This window comes from Somniosus microcephalus, chromosome 2 (genome assembly GCF_052327205.1).
Source record: "Somniosus microcephalus isolate GS21.2 chromosome 2, FLI_Smic_1.0, whole genome shotgun sequence".
In the NCBI taxonomy this organism is placed as follows: domain Eukaryota; kingdom Metazoa; phylum Chordata; class Chondrichthyes; order Squaliformes; family Somniosidae; genus Somniosus; species Somniosus microcephalus.
Genome location: NC_140988.1, coordinates 274,111,378 through 274,132,949, shown reverse-complemented (window position 1 = coordinate 274,132,949; position 21,572 = coordinate 274,111,378). Strand labels below are relative to the sequence as shown.

At 45.8% G+C, this 21,572-nt stretch overlaps 1 protein-coding gene across 2 annotated transcripts in view; it reads left to right on the top strand.

The window, feature by feature from the left end:
- Positions 1–21,572, top strand: part of itga2.2 (integrin, alpha 2 (CD49B, alpha 2 subunit of VLA-2 receptor), tandem duplicate 2) — a 216,607-nt gene that overhangs the window by 18,575 nt on the left and 176,460 nt on the right. The window lies entirely within an intron of this gene.

Here is a 21,572-nt window from a genome sequence, read left to right as displayed (position 1 = left end):
TTTCATCTTGCCTCTGGGTTCTGGCGTAAAATTTAAATCGTTCAGCCAGCATCAACGGTGTGGGGTTCAAGTGATCCTTCAACACTGTTACGATCTCTTCGAAGGTCTGGTCCACTGGTTTAACTGGTGCTATTAGATGTTTCAAAAGCCCGTATGTTTTTGCTCCCATCGAATTTAACAAAGTTATTGCCTTGTTGTCATCCTCAATTTCGTTGGCTACGCAATATATTTCTATGTGTTCCACATACGTGGCCCAGTCTTCTATTTCTGCATTAAAGTCATTAATATTTCCTCGCTTAGGCATCTTCTTCTCTTTTTGAGAACAGTACAAGTATTACTTTACTTATTATTAATTTTCTTCTCTCTTCTTGAGAACACACCAGCCTTTCTGAAAAATCTTATTACTTTTCTGAAATTCTTAATAATTTCCAAGATGGCGGTTTCCCGCTTCTTCCTTCTTCTTCAGCGGTTTTCCCCGAAAAATGGCGGCTTTCCCGCGCTTCTCGCTCTCCCCGCCCACTTCAATGGCGGTTTTCCCGCGCTTGGCGGTCTTCACCCGGTCCCCCGACGCCGTCTGTCAGCCCGAGTGCGGCCCTTATCTATAATGCGATCGCTGGATCGCGAAGCGGCTGCCGGCCCTTATCTGTAGATCCGATCGCTCTCGTGGCTCTCTGCCCTTATCTGGAGATGCGATCGCTGGCTTGCAACGCCTCCCGCTCGGCTCTGGCTCCCCCGCTCGCGCGGCTCTCGGCTCTGACACTCCCGCGCCTACTCGCAGGCTCAGCGCTTCGTGGCAGCGGTTGCTGCACGGCTTCTCACATTGCCCGCGGTCCGGCTGTCACCCGACGCCGTTGGACCCGAATGCTTTGCCCTTCTCCTCCAAATACTTCTACCCCGTTTTTTTTATTTTTTTATTTATTTGTTTTAACTACTCACAGTCTCTTCGGCCGCCTTGTTTTAGGCTGATTGGCTCGCTCAAGATGTGGTAGCAGGGTAATCTGTGCCTGTTGCTGCCGCAGCTTTGCTGTTAATCTTCCAGCTTCCAGTAAGTACTATACTTTTAGTAGACGGAGCCTCGTGTTTTCTTTTTGAAGCTCTCTGCTACTGGTTAGTCTTGCCGCAGGGTACGATCGGACTCGTCGCCACTGTAAAGTCTGTAGGTTGTGCAGTAAATAACTTCAGAGACTTTAGAAGTACAAACAAAACAGGTCTTTACTATTCAGAGGTCTGGGCGATTTCTGCCCTAGTTAACGTATTCCAACCCTTATATACTGGTGTGGTCACTATCGGTATTACAGTATACATGAGCCAATAAATAGTGCCACCCTAAAGTAGTGCTCTTAAAGGCGAACGGTCACATTCTATAGTTCCCTTAAAGGTAAACGGTTACATACACAACAAGAACCAGCTTCAAAAACAGATGAACTGGTCATTCCTTCCATTGATGTTGGTGGGACCTTGCTCTGTGCAACCTGGTTGCTGTGTTTGCTTACATAACAATAGTAAATACACTTCAAAAAAGTAATTCATTAGATGCAAAGCACTTCAGGATGTGCTGAATATGTGAAATGTACATTCTTTATATGTCTGAATTTTTGAAACAATCATTACAATCTTATATAAATGTAGTACCTGGCTATAGTAGTCTATTACAATCTTATATAAATGTAGCACCTGGCTATAGTAGTCTATTTTGTCAGAAATGAAAATCAAGAGCAAATAGTTTGCTTTCAGTGTTGGGATATTGCATTATCTGTTGGAATAATTTTAGCCTTGGGTTAAGTTATCCTCCTTATAAATCATTGCAGTAATGTACAAGTGGCCACCCTGTCTTAGATCTATTATTTGTGGAGCATGTCATGTCTGGCAGACAAGTCACATTGTTGCAGCTTAACCATAGAGAGTTACAGTACATTCAAAAACCAAACTTATTGCAACAACTAATTCCAGAGGGATTAAAAGGTAACTTAAAGAGGTAGTCCACCATAACCATGTATTGTCCCTAATTCTTTTAACTGTTCATTAGATGGGTTAAGATTTTAAAAACTTCATAAAATTAAAAAAATTAAATCACAGATTTACCAGGATGATGCCAGGGATGGGAAGCTATAGCTGTGAAGGGAGACTGGAGTTACTGGAACTATTTCCACTGAAGCAGAAAAGGCTAAAAGGAGATTTAACATTATGAAGGATTTGATAGAATGAATAAGGAAAGACATTTCTTCTGGTTGGGGAGTCAGTGATGAAGAGGTTGCCAATTTAAAATAATCACTAAGGCCCAAAATTTCCTTGATATGATTTACACTGCTGTTGCACTTTTTAAAAAAAGTGTTGCATCCACCAATGGCCTCTAGGGGAGATACATGGATGTTTCCTGTGTACGCTCATTTGCATATGCATTGGTGTAAGGAATAGTGTAAAAATGGTGCAATCAGCTGAACCAGCAGAAAGCTTCTGTGCAGCGTTTTATCAATAATTTGTTATCACACTTGGACTGAATTACAAATATTCAAGTGCCATCTGTGCCTAGAAGGCAGCAGGGCATGGCATCAAGCCAAAGGAGAAGAATGCGTAACTTCACTCATTCAGACTGTCAAGCCCTCCTGGATGTGCCGGACATGGCTGCCCCAAAAGTTTCCTCAGCGCAAGAATTTCCAATGCCATTCCAGCACCACTAATGTGACAGAAACAGTGAGGAACTTCACTCCCTAAGAGAATGAGGAGAGAAGTTAGGAGAAATGTCTTTACATAGAAAGTTGGAGCATGGAAGACTTGGCCACAAACTTCTGAGGCAGAAACCAATGCAAATAATTCCAGAAACCTGGATAAATATTGGAAGCTGAAGAAGATGCAGGGTTATGGGAAGCGAGTGGGTCAATCAGATTAGTTTTGTATTGCTCTAGCAAAGAGCTAGCTCAGACACAATGGGCTCCTTCTGTTCTGTGAACTTCCATGGTTCTTCTAAAAGTTCATACATTTTAATGGGGGGTGGAGAGGAAACATTATCAATGGTTGAATCGCTCCTGGATCCTATGCCACATTGACCTTACAATGCTGTTGATGACTTGATGCCCAACTTTGGTCACATTATAATGTAAATGATACAATGCTGTTCCTGTTGGGGTTGCCAAGACATGGACTTGACCAGCATCTCCTGAGGCAACAGCGGCCCTGGTGGAAATATAAATGATGCCATGTAAAGGCCGCCATCTTTTACTGCCGGCATGCTGAGTGGTTCACCTCGATCTTATAGACCAACGATACAATGGTCAGTGGAGGAAGCACAACAGTAAAGAAAAAGTAATGAAATTGTAACTTAAAAGCAGCTGTGTGTGTGCAAGATTATATTAATTTTATGTGCTGAAATGTACCCCAGCATGCTGTTCACGTTGTATTTTGCTACCTCACAGTGTTTCGATATGGTGAGAAACAAATCACGTCAAACCCCTGGGTTTCCTTCCGTGTGCAGTGTGGCAGCTCGCACATGCAGAGTTTGTTAAAAATGGTTTTAGCTTTTTCATCCCTTTGCTGCAGAATGTGGGGTATAAACACCAGCACAGATTAGTGGGGCTGAATGGCCTGTTTCGCTGCTGTATATTTTATGTAATTCTATGTAATACGCACAGGTAAACTAAGCCCACTACCAACAAGTGGAGGAGGGATTCTGCCACCCATGCTGCATTTATATTACAGCTCTGCCACCTCTATCAGCCCCAACATGTGTGGAGCATAAACTCTGGCATACACCAGTTGGGCTGAATGGCCTGTTTCTGTGCTATAAGCTCTATGGGCCGTAATTTGCAACCCCTAAGGGTGTGTACTAGGTGCGCACGCGCCCGAAAAGGTCTCACAAGTTCCGGGTTTAGGCATGCGCTGCGCATGCGCTAAAACCCAGAACTTGCGATCTGTCAACTCTTGACAGATCCTCCGCATCCCCGCGAAAAGCCATCCGCGGGCGGAAAATTGGGCTATTTGCCCAACTTCTACCCAGCGAATGCCCGTGAAATTCTTACGCCTGGTAAGAGTTTTAAAAAACAGAAAAATAAAAAAAGTTTCAATAATTTATACATTTAAAAACCTGTGAAATAAAGTAAGTTTATTTTTAGCCCCTTTAATTTTTGTTTTAAATATTTAATTAAATGCCATTTTGATTAATTTTAAATATGTGATTGTTTTTTATTTAATACTAGGGATGGGCAATAAATGCTGGCATTGCCCACGACGCCCTGATCCCATAAAGGAATTTAAAAAAATTTGAAGTGTAGAGGTATTTCTGGCGGTATTTTGGGAACTTCCATAAGTATGAATGGGGATTCCCTTCTGCCATTCGTTGGGCCGGCCCACGTGATCCCAGGGGTGCTTGCCAACCCCCTGCGCCCCTGGGGTACGTGGGCCTCTGCGCATGTCTACGCCTAGAGGTCCAGGAGCTCGAGTCTCCGTGGATCCTGAGGCAGAAGGTAAGTTCGTAGATTTTTTGCCGGTCGGAGGCATCCGCCGGCGGGAAGTCGCCGACCGCAAATTCAGGCCTACGTAATTCTATGTAACTTCGGCCACAGTGCTATAATATAATTCAGGCACCACAGTGCCACTTCAAGATGTATCTTTTCCCTCTTGTGTGCCCTTGGCAAAGCATCACCAGCAGCAAATACAAACACTTACAACTTTCAGTGTTGGACACAGCAAGGCTGCATTTATTTTTCTAGGCACAGGCAGGATTAGCGCTGTCTCCTGTATTCCAGATCTCACATTCTCGCCCCGTGCCCATCTTCCCCAGCCAGCAAGGAAGCACTGCAGCTGGAACAAAAAGAGTAATGATTGTGACTTCTACAACCTTGTACGCATGCGATTGTTTTGTGTTGTTGCTCGTCCTCTGGAATCTGGAGAGGGTTCCAGAGAACCAGCAGCCAAGATAAACAAATACTTGTGTTTGAAATGGCTGTGTGTAATATAACTGATAACGGGCATCAGCTGCCATTTTTTATTCTTGTCCAATCAAGGTCATGTGGCACTTGAACTAGCAGAATGATGGCAACCTCGCTCACCCTTGTGAAAGTTGCTCTGTACTATAAATGTAATGCCAATATTGTAGTAAACGAGTACACATTAGGAGAATTATATTAGGGGTGGGGACAGTACTGAGTGGGGTGCCTCAGGGCTCAATGTTGTGGCCACTATTATTTCTAATTTACATAAATGACTTGGATTCAGAAATTCACTGCAAAGTGGCACATTTGCAGATGATACTAAAATTGTATGGGTGGTGTAATTGGAGGAAGCAGCTCAGAAATTGCAGAATGAGCCGGACAAAATATGTAAGCGGGCCGAATAATTTGATGCAGAGGAGTGCTACACATAGAAAGAAATAACAAGCAGCACACATGCATGAATAGTTTGGAAAGAACTAAGGATGAAGCTGAAAGAGACCTAGGAGTCTTCGTGGACTCGATGTCCAACCAATGCAGAGCAGCAATAAACAAAACTAAAAGGATATTGAACAAAACAGGAGATTATAAGTCAGAGGAAATCATGATCAAACTGTCCAGTGCTCGGGTCAGACTGCAGCTTGAGCGTTGCATCCAGGTGTGGTCGCTGAGACACAAGTGAGACAGTCAAGCACTGGAGGCAGTGCGGAGAAGAGGTAAGAGGGCTGATCCCAGTCTCAGGTTAATGAGACATTTCTTTGGAATGCTGCAGGAAGAAAGTTAATAAAGCATTGCTGTGAAGACCGTCTAGTTGTAACTTGTTTCTCACGCAATGAAGCCATCAACAAACTTACTTTACCAAACTCACTCAACAGATTTCTTGTGCAAATAAGGTTTAAAAATCATTTTATGCAATTTCATATTCAATATATATTTTTTATAGTTAGACAAAACAATCTTTAAATATAGATTACTTAGCTTTCTATGTTGGTCAATCTGACTATTACATGCTATATACTATGATTAGGTTGGTATCTAAACTGGAAAAATAACAGGAACAATAATTCCAACCTTTTTTAATTGCCCTCTACCACAGCTATTGCTTTTCCCATCTTAGCATATCCTTCAACCCCTCCTTTGCCCAGGTATAAATCTAGTTACTTCTTCAATCACTTTACACAAGTTGCTTCAATAGCTTTCCCTGGTAACTCATTTGCAAATCATAACCTTTTGCATAAAAAGATTACTCCTGGCATTTGGATCCAGTACTGTAGCGAATCATTTTGCCTGAAACAATTTTGTAACTCTCCTCCATAATCTTGTAAATTTTAATTATGTCACCTTGAAGTCTTTTCCAAAGGAATAGAAGCCCAATTTCCTTAACTTGTCCTCACAAATCCTCAAAACGTGGTTTACAATTACTAGTTGTACTAAACTTGCACAGTCAGTGGAGAAGGTCCACAGCAAATTAAAGTCAGTGCTGACTTTTAAACAATTATGTGCGTAACCCAAACATACAGGCAGGTTTCAGCGTACTGGCGGTCAAGACAAACATAACAGCTACTATTTGAAATAGTTCAGTTAAATATCAACTGGATTTTAGAGTTCCTGTCACAACTTAAAGTGAAAGATAGAAGACTGATCTGTTTCTACACTTGTATTACGGCCCTACTCACAAATATATTTGACATTAATTATCAGCAAGAGTATTGAAGTTTTAGTGACCTTTCTGTATAATATCTGGATTTTTTGATGCAGTTGATATAGGGGTATTTTAATGGTCAACAGTTTCTGAAAAATTACATCTATCAGTTATTAGAAGATATCACTAAAGAGTAGCTCACTGTGTCCTTATCAACAAATTCTGATACTTTTTTCAAGATCATAAGTCTATGGCATTTTAGAAAATTGCATTCTTCAAAAGTCATCATTAATTTACCCATAATTTATATGTACATCTCTCAGAAAAGAAACTGCAAAAATATAGAAACAAAATCAAATTCAAAGATAAATGTTAACTTATGCAGAGATTGTCTAGACTGCTTAAAAATCATCTATTCTAGCTGAATCACAACCATAGCCATGGAAATAGGGTCCGATCTGATTGTAATGCATTTTGCCTCATGCCTTGCAGGTCAGCAGCTCGGCATTGAGTATGTACACCACAAAAAGTGATGAGTTATTAAAAGGATCATATTCAGTATATAAGATTTTGCTTAGAAGGTATTACCATCTGAAAATCATGAGTAACCAGAGCAAATATCAAATGAAAATAAACCAGTCTGGAATATTATCACAATTCATTGGCCACTCTAGATCTTGCCTAACACTAAATACTACTCCATAATCTGTACATGAAACAGTAATTTGAGCAGGGTGTTGTAGGGATGGGCAAAAATCCAGAGCCAAATTCCAAGCTCATCTTAGTTCACGTGACTCTTTAATTTTTATCTGAGAGAAAAAAAATTGTTCCCCAAGGGCAAAATGGAAAGCTAAGGGTTTAGCCTCACTTTCTTTTTACTGTCTGTGGTGTTTGGTTTAAACTGAGTCTACTTCAATGTATTTGAATTTTGCTTAATTTTTATATGGTTCTGTCATTTCTAGTTTAGATTCTAGCTGTGGGAGGAAATGAGGCATATCTGGAGAGGGCAGCTGGTGTTAGGTGGTGCTAGAGTGGTTGGGCAGATGAACAGGTAACATATTTTTAGTTCTGATTCTCGCAAATACAGAAGGTACAAATTTTCTAAGAGATAACACCATGAATGCTGGAAATAAGAACAAAAAATGCTAGAAATTCACAGCAGATTGGTCAGCATTTGAAAGGGAAAGATAGAATAACATGTCTGATGCATCTCTCATCCAGACAAGCCGATCATACGTGTTCTTGTAATGTGAAGTGAAATAGACCTCAATACTGTTGTAGTTTGATATCACTGCAGTTTTAAATCATATGGTAGAATAGCAAACAAATCAAATCAGACAGTATAGCAACACTTCAGTTCAAGTGACATGAGCCTGTGATCCATTGCTACACATTATGATACCCAATGCAAGCATAGAATTACATAGAAATTACAACATGGAAACAAACTATTCAACCCAACCAGTCCATGTTAGTGTTTATCCACGGCATGATCAGTAGTCTTAATCCTATGTGCCTGCCCTAATCCTATATCCTTTTATTTCAACCACCTATCTAATCTATTCTTAAATGTTGATATGGTCTAGATATGTGTGGTAGTTGCCTATTGCTAACTGAACACTAGATGACCCCCTTCTGGGGAATAAGCACATTGTAGCAATTATACTCCCAAGGCTTCTCTTGTATTATTATGCCTAAGAAGATTACTTTGTTATTCTCTAACAGAAGATTCTAGAGGGTCTGGAAATAAAAGCAATTACTTATTACACACCAACATGTGTGTTTATTCAGACGTAACTGTGGCAAAGAGGATAACGGGCAACGCATTATTGAAAAGATTGATATTGGACCTCTTTGTTCCTTGTCACTTGAAATGCTTTTTGTCAGGTCTGCATTACTTGGAAAAATTGAAGAGTACCGAACAGGGTCTAGCTGGAGAACGTATGTAGAAAGATTGAACTTTTAGTTTGACACAAATGAATCTACAACAGAATCCAAAAAGAGAGCAGTTTTGCTCACTATCTGCAGGCCTGCAACATAGACAATGACTAAGATTCTGATTGCTCCTGCCCAGCCTAAAGACAGAGGGGGGAAAATTCGGTATCAACCATTTTGGGGAGCTAATTAGCGCCGACGACCACAACATTTAATTTTAGTGCCCCAAGAGGGAAGTGGAGCGCTAAATCAAGCATTACACACTTCTCTAAGGGCGCTAAAGTCGGAGAGCGGGGCAGTACCGGCAGAGCGCGAGACAATTTGCAGCACTCTTCAATCACAGAGGCTGCTTCCCTCGCTTAAAGGAAAGGGACAATACTGCAGCAGAAGTTATTTGTCGGCACTGCAGTCTTGCAAGGCGACTGCCAATACAGCCCCAAACACTGTCACCAAGTGGAGGGCTTGGACATCCTGCAACAATGAAAGAGTGAAAATTTTGCGCAGGCACCAGACTGGTGCAAATAATAACAGTTCAGCGATCTGAAAAGCATTCCCTTTAATCACTGCTCCCGAAGCGGCCATCCAACTTCAAAACGCCTCCTCTTGCTGGTGTTGTCAGCACGAGGCAATAATACAGGGGGCGAAAGTCAATTTCACATCCGGGGCGGTAACGGGGCGCTGCACACTTGGTGACATCATGATCTACGGGGCGCTAGAGACCGAGGCAGTAAGTTTTAGCGCCAACGCAAAACCACCAGGGAAGTTCGCGAGCATCACTGAATTCGCTGCGCCCGATCGGTAACCCCTTCGCGCCCCATTACTACCCCCCGCAGGCGCTAACAGGAGGCGCAAAGCAGCCGAATTTCTAGCCCAGAATGTTAGAGGAATTAATCCAAATAGTCAAAGAACATCTGAACTCAAAGCTACTTGCTATTGTGGAACGGTTTGAGTTTAACCAGAGGAGGCAAAGAGATGATGAAAATGTTTCTCAGTCTATGGCAGAACTGAGGAAACTACGAAACATTTGACTTTTGTGGGTTTCCCGAGAATACAATAATAGACCATTTTGTCTGCGGTTTGAAGGAAACGTCAACACAAAAGAAAATGTGTGTAGAAGACAGACTCATGTCTCAAAATAGCAGTTATGTGCCACAATGTTCAGTAGCTGCGGAGTGAACAGAGTCGCTCAATCATGTTGGAGGTGTGGTAAAAATAATAATTATCCAGGCCAATATTTTGGAAGAAGGTTAAGTGTCATAACTGCACGGAATCAGGCCATTTAAGTAAGCATTGCTCTAAATCAGTAGATGCTGCTAGATTGGAGACAGAGAAAAGAAAGGAAGTGAATGGGCTAAAAATTTGGGGGCTTAACGCCATCTGTTACTGGCAAAAAATGGCAAAAGAGTGGTGGCGGGTCCCACAGCGTCCTCCATTTTCAACGTCCCGGTAGCATTGCCGGTAAGTAGTAGCGCCCTGCAAAAAAAATGGCAACTGGTGACGTGCACACCAACTTAAAGTCACCACGGCCAACTTCAACCCGAGCACTGAGTTCAGCGCTGGTTCATAACCACGCCAAACGCACTGACAGAGGCGCTGTCAGCAACTCTTAAAGGGACACCCACATTTTTCAGGTAAGTTTGCATTTAAACTTTTGGACTGTTTTTTGATTTTATTGAAGTAGTGGCTTGCTACACTAGATGTTAAAAGTTTTTTAAGTGTGTAGGGTGTGCTGCTGGACACTTTCAAGGCTTTGGATGGTAAAGGAAGGCCTCTGAGAAGACAGAAAATGCTACAAATGCTCAACAGGTTAGGCAACATCCATCTCAGGTTGAGATGCTGCCTGACCAGCTGAGTATTTGCAGCATTTTATGCTGTCATTTTAGATTTACAGCATCTGCTCGCAGGGGGAAGAGGAAGATGCAGAAGAGGAGGAAGCAGAAGGAAGGATACATTCCAGACAGTCCCTTTCTGGCCAGGATATCTGGGATTGAATCACCTGCCTGTGGTCCCAGTGAACATAACTCCAATTCCACTTTCAACATTAATCCCACACCTTACCTTCCCTCTGTTACTGACCATTACAGCATCCTCTTGACCACAATGCTGAAATAAAAGCCACCACAAAACAAACTTTCCATTCCAGCTTTATACATCTATCCATCCAATATGACATCAAGAAATCAACTCATCACCCTTATGCATTCCCTTAGTGATTGCCTTGTGTGTGCCTTTGCCTATCCTACTGATGTCATGCAGTCCTACCCCAGTGGCTGCAGCATGGCTGGTGGAAGGCTGACAGCAGAATTGATAGTTAGTTGGCTTCAAGACAGAAAGTAAAGAGTAGGGGTAAAGGGTAGCTATTCAGAGTAGCAGAAGGTGGGAAGTGGTGTTCCACAAGTGCTGGGACCACTGTTGTTCACAATTTATATTAACGATTTAGACTTAGGAATCAAAAACACAATTTCAAATTTGCGGGTGACATCAAATTTGGGGGTATAGTCAATACTGAGGAGGACTGCAACAAATTACAAGAAAATATTAATAAACTTGCAGAATGGGCATATAATTGGCAAATGAAGTTCGACACAGAAAAATGTGAGGTATTACATTTTGGTAACAAAAATAGGGAGGTCACATTTTGTGGAAAAAACAAATCTAAATGCGGTAGAGGAGCAAAGGGATCTCGGAGTGCAAATACACAAATCACTAAAAGTATCGACACAGGTTAACAAGGCCATAAAAAAAAGCAAACCAAGCACTAGGGTTTATTTCTAGTGAGATATAATTGAAAAGTAGAGTAGTTATGCTAAACTTGTATTGAACATTGGTTAGACCACACTTGGAATACTGCATACAATTCTGGTCGCCATATTATAAAAAGGATATAGAGGCACTGGAGAGATTTACAAGGATGATACCAGAAATGCGAGGGTATACCTATCAGGAAAGGATGAGCAGGCTGGGTCTCTTTTCTCTGAGACTCCACAGCTTTATTTGTTCCCATTCTAGGCCTCCACGGTTGAGTTTCATGTTAGGACCATAAATCATCTCATGATTATGACACAAAATATCATCCTTAAATGGCAGCGGCGAGATTAATTTGCATTTGTGCTGCAAATCCAGCAATTTGATAACAAGCAATTCATTTCAATGAAAAGGCTCACGACGAGGTTGCAATTTTTTCAGTTTTGTCGAGGCTAACAGCGGGCCGGTGCAAATCGTCCAGAAAATTGTGGAGAATCGGAACTCATGACATATCTCTTTATCGCAAATTGCTGGATTTTTTGCAAACTAATAATGGCAGGTGCCGTTAATTCGCCATTATTTTTTCGGCAATTTCTAGCCTCAAGTGCAAGGCAGTGACCATCTCTAACAAGAGGGAGCCTAACCACCTCCCCTTGACATTCAATTGCATTACCATCGTCGAGTCTCCCAAATTCAACATCCTGGGGGCCAGAAACTCAACTGGACCTCCCACATAAATGCCATGGCTACTAAAGCAGGTCAGGTGCTGGGTATTCTGCAGTGAGTGGCTCACCTCCTGACCAATGTTCCCTCTCATTTTTTTTTGGCCCGCGCAGCCCCTCAAAATTCCGCGCATGTGTGGTTTTCCTATTTAAAAGTCGGCTCACCGGCTGCGCAGGACCTGCAGAGTGGCTACGCAGCTTAAAAAGAACGTTGCTCCTGACTCAATAAAGCCTCTCCACCACCTACAAGGCACAAGTCAGAAGTGTGATGGAATATTCTCCACTTGCCTGCAACACGATGGTTACAGCAGCAACACTCAAGGAACTCAACACCATCCAGGACAAAGCAATCTGCTTGATCAGCACACCATCCACTTGCTTAAACATCACTCCCACCACCACCGGCGTACAGTGGCTGCAGTGTATACTATCTACAGGGCTGCAGCAAGTCACCAAGGCTTTATCAGTAGCACTTCAAAAAGCCACAACCTCCACCACCTAGAAGGACAAGTGCAGCAGGTGCATGAGAAAACCATTACCTTCAAGTTCCCCTCCAAGTCTTATACCATCCTCACTTGGACATATATTGCCATTCCTTTATTGCTACTTACTCTGGTAATGCATTCCACAACCTCACAACTCGCTGTGTAAAAAAAAAAGCTTCTCCGGCTCTCTGTTCTAAATCTCTAACATTCAATCTTGTATCAATGTCCTCTCATAGATAATGGAATCATAGAATGATACTGCATAGAAGCAGGCCATTCAGCCCACCATGCCTGTGCTGGCTCTTTGGTAGAGCTCTCCAATAAGTCCCATTCCCCTGCTCTTTCCCCATAGCCCTGTAACTTTTTCCCTTCAAGTTTTTATCCAGTTCCCTTTTGAAAGTTATTATTGTATCTGCTTCCACCAACCTTTCAGGCTGTGCATTCTAGATCATAACAACTCGCTGCGTGATTTCTTTTTCTTCATCTTGCCTCTGGTTCTTTGCCAATTACACTTAAAACTTTGATTTTTTTTTAACTAAGCTGGTTCTTTTTGGTGTATTGAAAAGCAGTCCCAGGAGAAATCACTACTTTCATTCACTTGGGACCTAACTTTTGTTTATTGTTCTAAACAGTTCCTTAATTTTTTTAAATTATTGTATTGTTTAAGTAACTCTTTACCAAGGGAGTGTTTAGAATATAAAACTCGCTAGTTTAGGTGAGTAGCATAGATGCATTTAAGGGGAATCTAGATAAGTACATGAGCGAGAAAGGAACAGAAGGATTTGTTGTTAGGGTGAGATGAAGTAGGGAGGGAGGAGGCTCATGTAGAGATTTACACCGGCACAGACCAGTTGGTACGAATGGCCTGTTTCTGTGCTGTAAATTTGATGTACAGGAAACTTTTGTTTAACCAGTGGTTAAAAGTCCAGAAAGCTCTATCTACTGGCAAAATTCAGGAGCCGTTTTCTATAAGTTTTTTTACTTCTCGTTGCTTTTTTTTTCCCAGTCAGGCTCTGCAAGGTTTGTAGCTAAGCAACAGCTTCAGCTAGAGACGCTTGCAGCTGCAGCCAACTGTTTTGAAGCTGTTGCTAAGCAACAGGGTTTGTTGATTCACACGGAGCTGAAAAGCTCTGTATGTTTTAACATTGCAGCTGGTTTATACGGCAGTTTTGATCTAACGGCACCAGCTCGGTCCCGTCAGTGCCGAATACCAGAAAGTTTCCTGTATTTGGATATAATTCTATGTAACTACTTTCCAGAATATTTCTTATGATTAGGGAAATGATTTGACCTGGAAAAAAATGTTGAGAAGTTGCGGGGGATATTTTCCATACTGCCTGGGAGTGAAGGAGGCTGCCAGTCAGTTACTGTAACAGTTGGTTGTACAGCTAGCATGCATTCAGCTCCATCCTGCTCATCGGTACTGTTTACAATTAGCACTTGAATGAAAGTGGAGGTGGGAAGAGCTGAGCATGTGCCAACAGTAACCAGGTGGAAAGTTTCCTATACAGCTGAAAGGAAGCAGAACATGATCACAATGGCCCGGAATTTGCGGTCAGCGGTGAAGCAACGACGTTCGCCTCTGGCCTCAAAGAAAGTGGGAAGTTTGCCTTTTTCGATGTGCAGTTGAGATCAGTGCAGTGTAGTGGGGAATCCCATAGTGCGATCTGCTGTGGCGTCAACAAGCTGTCTCAGCAGCCAATCACAATGCAGAATTCTCACAGACAGGGAACCAGAAGTTGCTATAATTCAGACTTTTTAAAATGTTAGAGAGTGCAACAAAGATTGGGGCTCGCACATGGGCATTTACTCACCAATAACATGCTCACTGATGCCCAGTTTGGGTTCCGCCAAGACCACTTGGCTCCCGACCTCATTACAGCCTTGGTCCAAACATAGACAAAGGAGCTGAATTCCAGAGGTGAGGTGAGAGTGACTGCCCTTGACATCAAGGCAGCATTTGACCGAGTTGGCATCAAGGAGCCCAAGTAAAATTGAAGTCAATGGGAATCGGGGGGTAAACACTCCACTGGCTGGAGTCATACCTAGCACAAAGGAAGACGGTTGTGGTGGTTGAAGGTCAATCATCTCAGCCCCAGGACATCGCTGCAGGAGTTCCTCAGGGCAGTGTCCAAGGCCCAACCATCTTCAGCTGCTTCGCCAATGACCTTCCCTCCAACATAAGGTCAGAAATGGGGATGTTCGCTGATGACTGCCCGCATGCAACAAGTCCTGGACGATGTTCAGGCTTGGGCTGATAAGTGGCAGGTAACATTCGCGTAACAGAAGTGCCAGGCAATGAATATCTCTAATAAGCAAGAGTCTAACTACATTCAATGGCATTACCATCGCCGAATCCCCCACCATCAACATCCTGGGGGTCACCATTGACCAGAAACTTAACTGGACCAGCCACATAAACACTGACAACAAGAGCAGGTCAGAGGCTGGGTATTCTGCAGCGAGCGTCTCACCTCCTGACTCCCCAAAGCCTTTAAACCATCTACAAGGCACAAGAAAGGAGTGTGATGGAATACTCTCCACTTGCCTGGATGAGTGCAGCTCCAACAACACTCAAAAAGCTCGACACCATCCAGGACAAAGCAGCCCGCTTGATTGGCACCCCATCTACCATCTTAAATATTCACTCCCTCCACCACTAGCGTACTGTGGCTGCAGTGTGTACCATCTATAAGATGCACTGCAGCAACTCGCCAAGGTTTCTTCGGCAGCACCTCCCAAACCCGTGACCTCTTCCTCCTAGAAGGACAAGGGCAGCAGGTGCATGGGAACAACACCACCTCCACGTTCCCCTCCAAGTCACACACCATCCTGACTTAGAAGTATATCGCTGATCCTTCACTGTTGCTGGGTCAAAATCCTGGAACTCCCTCCCTAACAGCACTGTGGGAGTACCTTCACCACACGGACTGCAGTGGTTCAAGAAGGTGGCTCACCACCATCTTCTCAAGGGCAATTAGGGATGGGCAATAAATGCTGGCCTTGCCAGCGATGCCCACATCCCATAAACTAATAAAAAATAAACTGTAATTTTCATCATTATGGAGAAACTTGACACTCCACAAAATGAAAGTAAATTTTTCAGGGCCATAATGTTTGTTTAGCAGTCAACACGTTGCTAAAAGCCCAGTTACATCTAATCCAACAAGACCTAACTTTTAATGGGGAATTTAACAGTGATATTGGCCCAGAAATTCGGGTCGGGGGCTTCCCGCGGGTGCAAGCCCCCGACCTGCACTTAACTTGTGCGCCGGCCGTTGAGCTGTGGACCCGCGTGGGCCTGCTTTCAGGGGAACGGAAGTTCCGGTTTCCTGCGCATGCGCAGTGCATGCAGGAAACCAGCACTTCCATTGGGCTTACGGGTGAGTACCCCGTGCGTACTCACCCGTGGAGACCCGAATTTCTGGGCCATTACTGCGGGGAAAAGCCCACGTTTTTGTCAATTTCACTGATTACTGGCTATGTGGGGGTGGGAGGGTGGATCCACAGCACAGCCAGTGTGAGAGCAGTGAATGACTGATCGCAACTTCAGCATTTCCGCGTTTAGACGTGCATGCACTACATCCTGAAGTTGTGGTCAGTTTCAAAGGGGCAATGACAGTGAACGCTGTTATTTCTCATCGCAAATTCCAGGCCTTTAAAACATACTGCTGATTAAGATTGAAGTGCTGGTGAGTAAAGAGACGGACAGGGAAAGTTCTGCTGTAGGGTGAAACTCATAGGATTTATCACAGGATATTGGCCTGGACTTTCCTCAAACATCATAACCAGCAACTTACACTGGAATTTCCTGCAAATCTCATTAGCATACCCTGGAACGTAAAAACAGGCATAAAACAAGCGGAAATCAGCTTAAACAATCGGGGCCTGAGGAAAGCGCGGAACTTACTCCATATTCCTTTATGCACATTAAGCACACATGTTTAAGAAAATGCAAGTGTAGAAGCTTTTTAATTTTTAATGTAACTCATTCTGATGCCAGCAAAATGCATTCAAACATCCAGAACATGCAATGTAGGTTGCAGTGAGAAGAAATCAAAAACGATCACTTAAAAATTCTTCATAAAACACCAGGTCCTGCTGTGCCCAAATTTTTAGGCCTAAACTTATGTCCATTCAGAACCACTGTAAATGCAGGAAACTCGCATTCTCTGGTCTTTTGCAGGTGGGGACTGAGCTATGTTGATGAGTGGCAGAGGGTTTCAGTGGAAGTTTCACTGAATTGGCAGAGAAGATCGAGATATTGGGGTGTAGAATAAAAATGGGTGTATTTCAGTTGCATCCAAATTTCCTCAAACTTTTGCACCAAAATTGCTTGAGACCAATTTCTTCCTTTCAAAAACCTTAGGGTTGATCTTACTGGCCTGCCCAGCGGAAACAGGAAGGGCAGCAGAGTTAGATAGCTGTTGTGAACTTACCGCCCCGTTTCTGCTCTATTACCATATTTACTGGGGCCTTCCACTGAGCAACCCAGTGATGCGCTATCAATTACTCATAAAAGACTGAGAGTTAAGAGAGTAACTAAAGGCTTTTATTAACAAAAGAATGAAGGTCTGCCTCGAGTGGTCGACCGGTCCAGAAATACAAAGGGGCTGGGGAGCAGTCACCTTTATACTAGGACTTGTGGGAGGAGTCAGCCGAGGCATGTCCAGGCATGTACACAGTGGAATACAAACAGTGGTTTACTTATGGAGACTGTGTCCTCCCACCCGTCCGGGTATGCAATGTAAGCATACTGGGGGTTGGCGTGGAGGAGGTCGACCCTCTCGACCAGGGGGTCCGTTTTATGGGTCCTCACGTGCCTTCTCAGTAGGGCCGGCCCTGGGGACGTCAGCCATGGCGGTAGCGATGTCCCCGATGTGGACTTCCTTGGGAAGACAAACATTTTCTCATGAGGGGTGGCGTTAGTGGTAGTGCAGAGCAGTGACCGAATAGAGTGGAGCGCATCAGGGAGCACATCCTGCCAGCGGGAGGTTGGAAGGCCCCTAGACTTTAAGGCTAGCAGGGCGGCCTTCCAAACTGTCGCATTTTCTCTTTCCACCTGTCCGTTCCCCCGGGGGTTGTAACTGGTGGTCCTGCTTGTGGCAATACCCCTAGTTAGCAGGTACTGACGGAGTTCGTCGCTCATAAACGATGAGCCCCGGTCGCTATGGATATAGCTGGGGAAACCGAACAGGGTGAAGAGGTCGTTCAGACATTTAATGACCGTGGCACTGGTCATGTCCGGGCAGGGGATGGCGAACGGGAAACGGGAGTACTCATCAATAATATTGAGGAAGTACACATTGCGGTCGGAGGAGGGGAGAGGCCTTTTAAAATCAACGCTCAGGCGCTCGAAGGGGCGAGTGGCTTTTATCAGGTGGGCCCTGTCTGGTCTATAAAAGTGCGGTTTGCACTCAGCGCAGACTTGGCAGTTCCTGGTCATGGTCCTGACCTCCTCAATAGAGTAAGGCAGGTTGCGGGCCTTGATGAAGTGGAAGAACCTGGTGACCCCCGGGTGGCAGAGGTCATTGTGGAGGGCCCGCAGTCTATCGATCTGCGCGCTGGCGCAGGTGCCACGCGATAGCGCATCCGGGGGTTCATTGAGCTTCCCGGGCCGGTACAAGATCTCGTAATTGTAGGTGGAAAGTTCGATTCTCCACCTCAAGATCTTGTCATTTTTGATTTTGCCCCTCTGCTTGTTGTTAAACATGAAAGCTACTGAACATTGGTCAGTGAGCAGGGTAAATCGTTTTCCGGCCAGGTAGTGCCTCCAATGACGCACAGCCTCCACAATCGCCTGGGCCTCCTTCTCAACAGCGGAGTGTCTGGTCTCCGGGCCTTGGAGGGTTCGTGAAAAGAAGGCCACGGGTCTCCCCGCCTGATTGAGGGTAGCGGCCAGGGCAAAGTCGGACGCGTCGCTTTCCACCTGGAAGGGGATGGATTCGTCCACTGCCTGCATGATGGCTTTGGCAATGTCTTCCTTGATACGGTGGAAGGCTAAGCGGGCCTCTGCCGTCAAGGGAAAAGAGGTGGACTTGATCAGCGGATGGGCCTTGTCCGCATAGTAGGGGACCCACTGGGCATAATAGGAGAAAAACCCTAGGCACCTCTTCAGGGCCTTGAGGCAGTGGGGGAGTGGGAGTTCCATAAGGGGACGTATCCGGTCGGGGTCGGGGCCGATGACCCTGTGTTCCACAACACAGCCAAGGATGGCGAGGCGGTTTGTGCGGAATATGCACTTCTCCTTGTTATATGTCAGGTTCAGGAGTTGGGCGGTGCGGAGGAATTTTTCGAGGTTTGCGTCATGGTCCTGCAAGTCACGGCCGCAGATGGTCACATTGTCCAGATATGGGAAAGTGGCCTGCAACGCATTTTGATCTACCATCCGGTCCATCTCCCTTTGGAAGACGGAGACCCCGTTGGTGACGCCAAAGGGAACCCTAAGGAAGTGATAGAGGCGGCCGTTTGCCTCAAAGGCAGTATACTGGCGGTCCTCAGGGCGGATAGGGAGCTGGTGGTACGCTGATTTCAGGTCAATGGTCGAGAAGACGCGGTACTGCGCGATCTGGTTGACCATATCAGCTATGCGGGGGAGTGGGTAGGCGTCCAGCAGGGTGTAGCGATTTATTGTCTGGCTGTAGTCGATGACCAGGCGCTGCTTCTCGCCGGTCTTAACGACCACAACCTGGGCTCGCCAGGGGCTGGTGCTGCCCTCAATAATCCCTTCCTTCAGGAGCCGCTCCACTCCAGTTTTAATGAAAACCCTGTCCCCGGCACTGTATCGCCTGCTCTTTGTGGCGATGGGCTTACAGTCGGGGGTGAGGTTAGCAAACAGTGGGGGGGGGGGGTGACTCGGAGTGTAGAGAGGTTGCACCTGGTGCGCGGCGGGCAATTTGGAAGCTGCTGGCTGCGGACTGTGAGTGGGGGTAGGGGTCCACCGTACGCCATCGTAACGCTTTTAAGGTGGCACTGAAAATCTAACCCTAGCAGGACGGCAGCGCAGAGGTCGGGCAGGACCAGAAGTTTAAAATGATCGTACACGGTCCCGTCTACTACGAGTGTCACTACGCAGTAGCCGCCGATGTCCGCCGACTGGGACTCGGAGGCCATAGAAATCCGCTGGTGCGCAGGCAGGACTGGGAGAGAGCAACGCCGCACCGTGTCGGGGTGGATGAAGCTCTCCGTGCTCCCAGAGTCAAAAAGGCAGATTGTATTGTGGCCATTTACCTTAATGTCCATTGTGGAACTGGCCAGCTGGTGCGGTCTCGCTTGGTCCAGTGTAACGGATGCCAGCGTAGGGGTCGGTGTGTCGCTGTGGGTATCAGATGAGGCGGTGTTGGGGGCCTGCTGCGTTCCGGCTGTCATCCAAGATGGCGACGTCCATGATCCCCATGTGGCTGTCGTCCAAGATGGCGGCGTCCATGATCCCCAAAATGGCTGCTGTACCGGTGGTTCGCACATGGCCGGGGAGGCCCAAGATGGCGGCCCGCATGGCCCACACGCGGCGCTGCTGGGGTTCGGGGTGGCTTTGGCCCTGCAGACGTTAGCGTAGTGTCCCTTCTTCCCGCAGCCCGAGCAGATCGCGTTTTTCGCCGGGCAGCGCGCTCTGGGGTGTTTTGCCTGGCCACAGAAGTAGCATTTCTGGCCTTGGGGCACTGCTGTCTGGCCTTGGGACACTGCTGCAGTAGTTGGGCCGTTGCTGGGGTGTGGCTGGGGTGGCACGGCGCTATGAGGCGGTCCTACCGTGTCCCAGGCTGTCGTTCCCCGCGGCGTCCACGGTGCAGAGGAGTAGGCATCCATGCCCCGGTAGGCTGCATCCAATGATAGTGCGAGTTCAGTGGCCTTGTTGAGGTCGAGGTCACTCTGCTCCAACAGTCGCTGTCGGGTGTAATTGGATCTGTGGCCCGCTACAAAAGCGTCCCGGATAAGTTCCTCTGTGTACACGGCGGCCTTTACATCCTTACAACCACAGGCCCGGCCAAGCACAGACAGTGCCTGAAGGTATTCCACGGTCGATTCCCCAGGTTGTTGTTTACGACTCCCCAGAAGGTGCCTGGCGTACACTTCGTTCACTGGGCGCGTGTACTGGTCCTTGAGGAGCTTGATAGCATCCGCGTACGAGGTCATGTCTTGGATGACCGAGTACACTCGGTGGTTCACTTTGGAGGTCAGGACATCCAGTTTGTCCTCGTCCGATTTGATTGCTGCGGAGGCGGTCAGGAATTTTTCGAAACACTTAAGCCAGTGAGTAAACTTGGTGGCTGAGTCCGCCTCCCGATGATCTAAGTCCAGGCATGCTGGTGTGAGGATCTTCTCCATTATAAAAATTTTGTTAATAAAATTGATGCGCTATCAATTACTCATAAAAGACTGAGAGTTAAGAGAGTAACTAAAGGCTTTTATTAACAAAAGAATGAAGGTCTGCCTCGAGTGGTCGACCAGTCCAGAAATACAAAGGGGCTGGGGAGCAGTCACCTTTATACTAGGACTTGTGGGAGGAGTCAGCCGAGGCATGTCCAGGCATGTACACAGTGGAATACAAACAGTGGTTTACCACACCCAGGAGCCTGCCAATTCAGGTGAATGTCTTAAAACTGAATGTAAATCGGTCTCCGACGTCATACATAGGACCCAATGCAATTTCAAAGGACAACCGGATAGAGCATGTGCCTTGCACACTCTGCCTATTTGTAACAGGTGGCGCAAAGGAAGAGGCCACAGAAACATAAGCCTTTGTGGAGCCAGGAGGAGCAGGAGTGCTTCTCCGGGCTCAACGAGAATAATGTGGGTTGCTGCCTCCCTGGGCACCCCTACTCCAAGAACGTACCTCCTCCTCCCCCTCTCCCTAGATCTACCTTCGTGCTGGCCAGGTCAGCCTGCAGACCCCAATATCGTGCTGGGCCAGAGCAGTAGATGGGCTGCAGCAGGACACTCGTTTGGGGCGTGCAGCTCTCCGAAGGCATGGGAATGAGGTGCGGCCCACAAAACGGATCGGGATTCCCACTATCAGGATCGGGTAGTTGGCCCACACCCGGGGCCCAAGAGTGAAAACCTACCTTGGAACTGCATTCCAAGGGCAAAGAACTACCTTGTGCGAGAATAACTCTTCAACACTGCA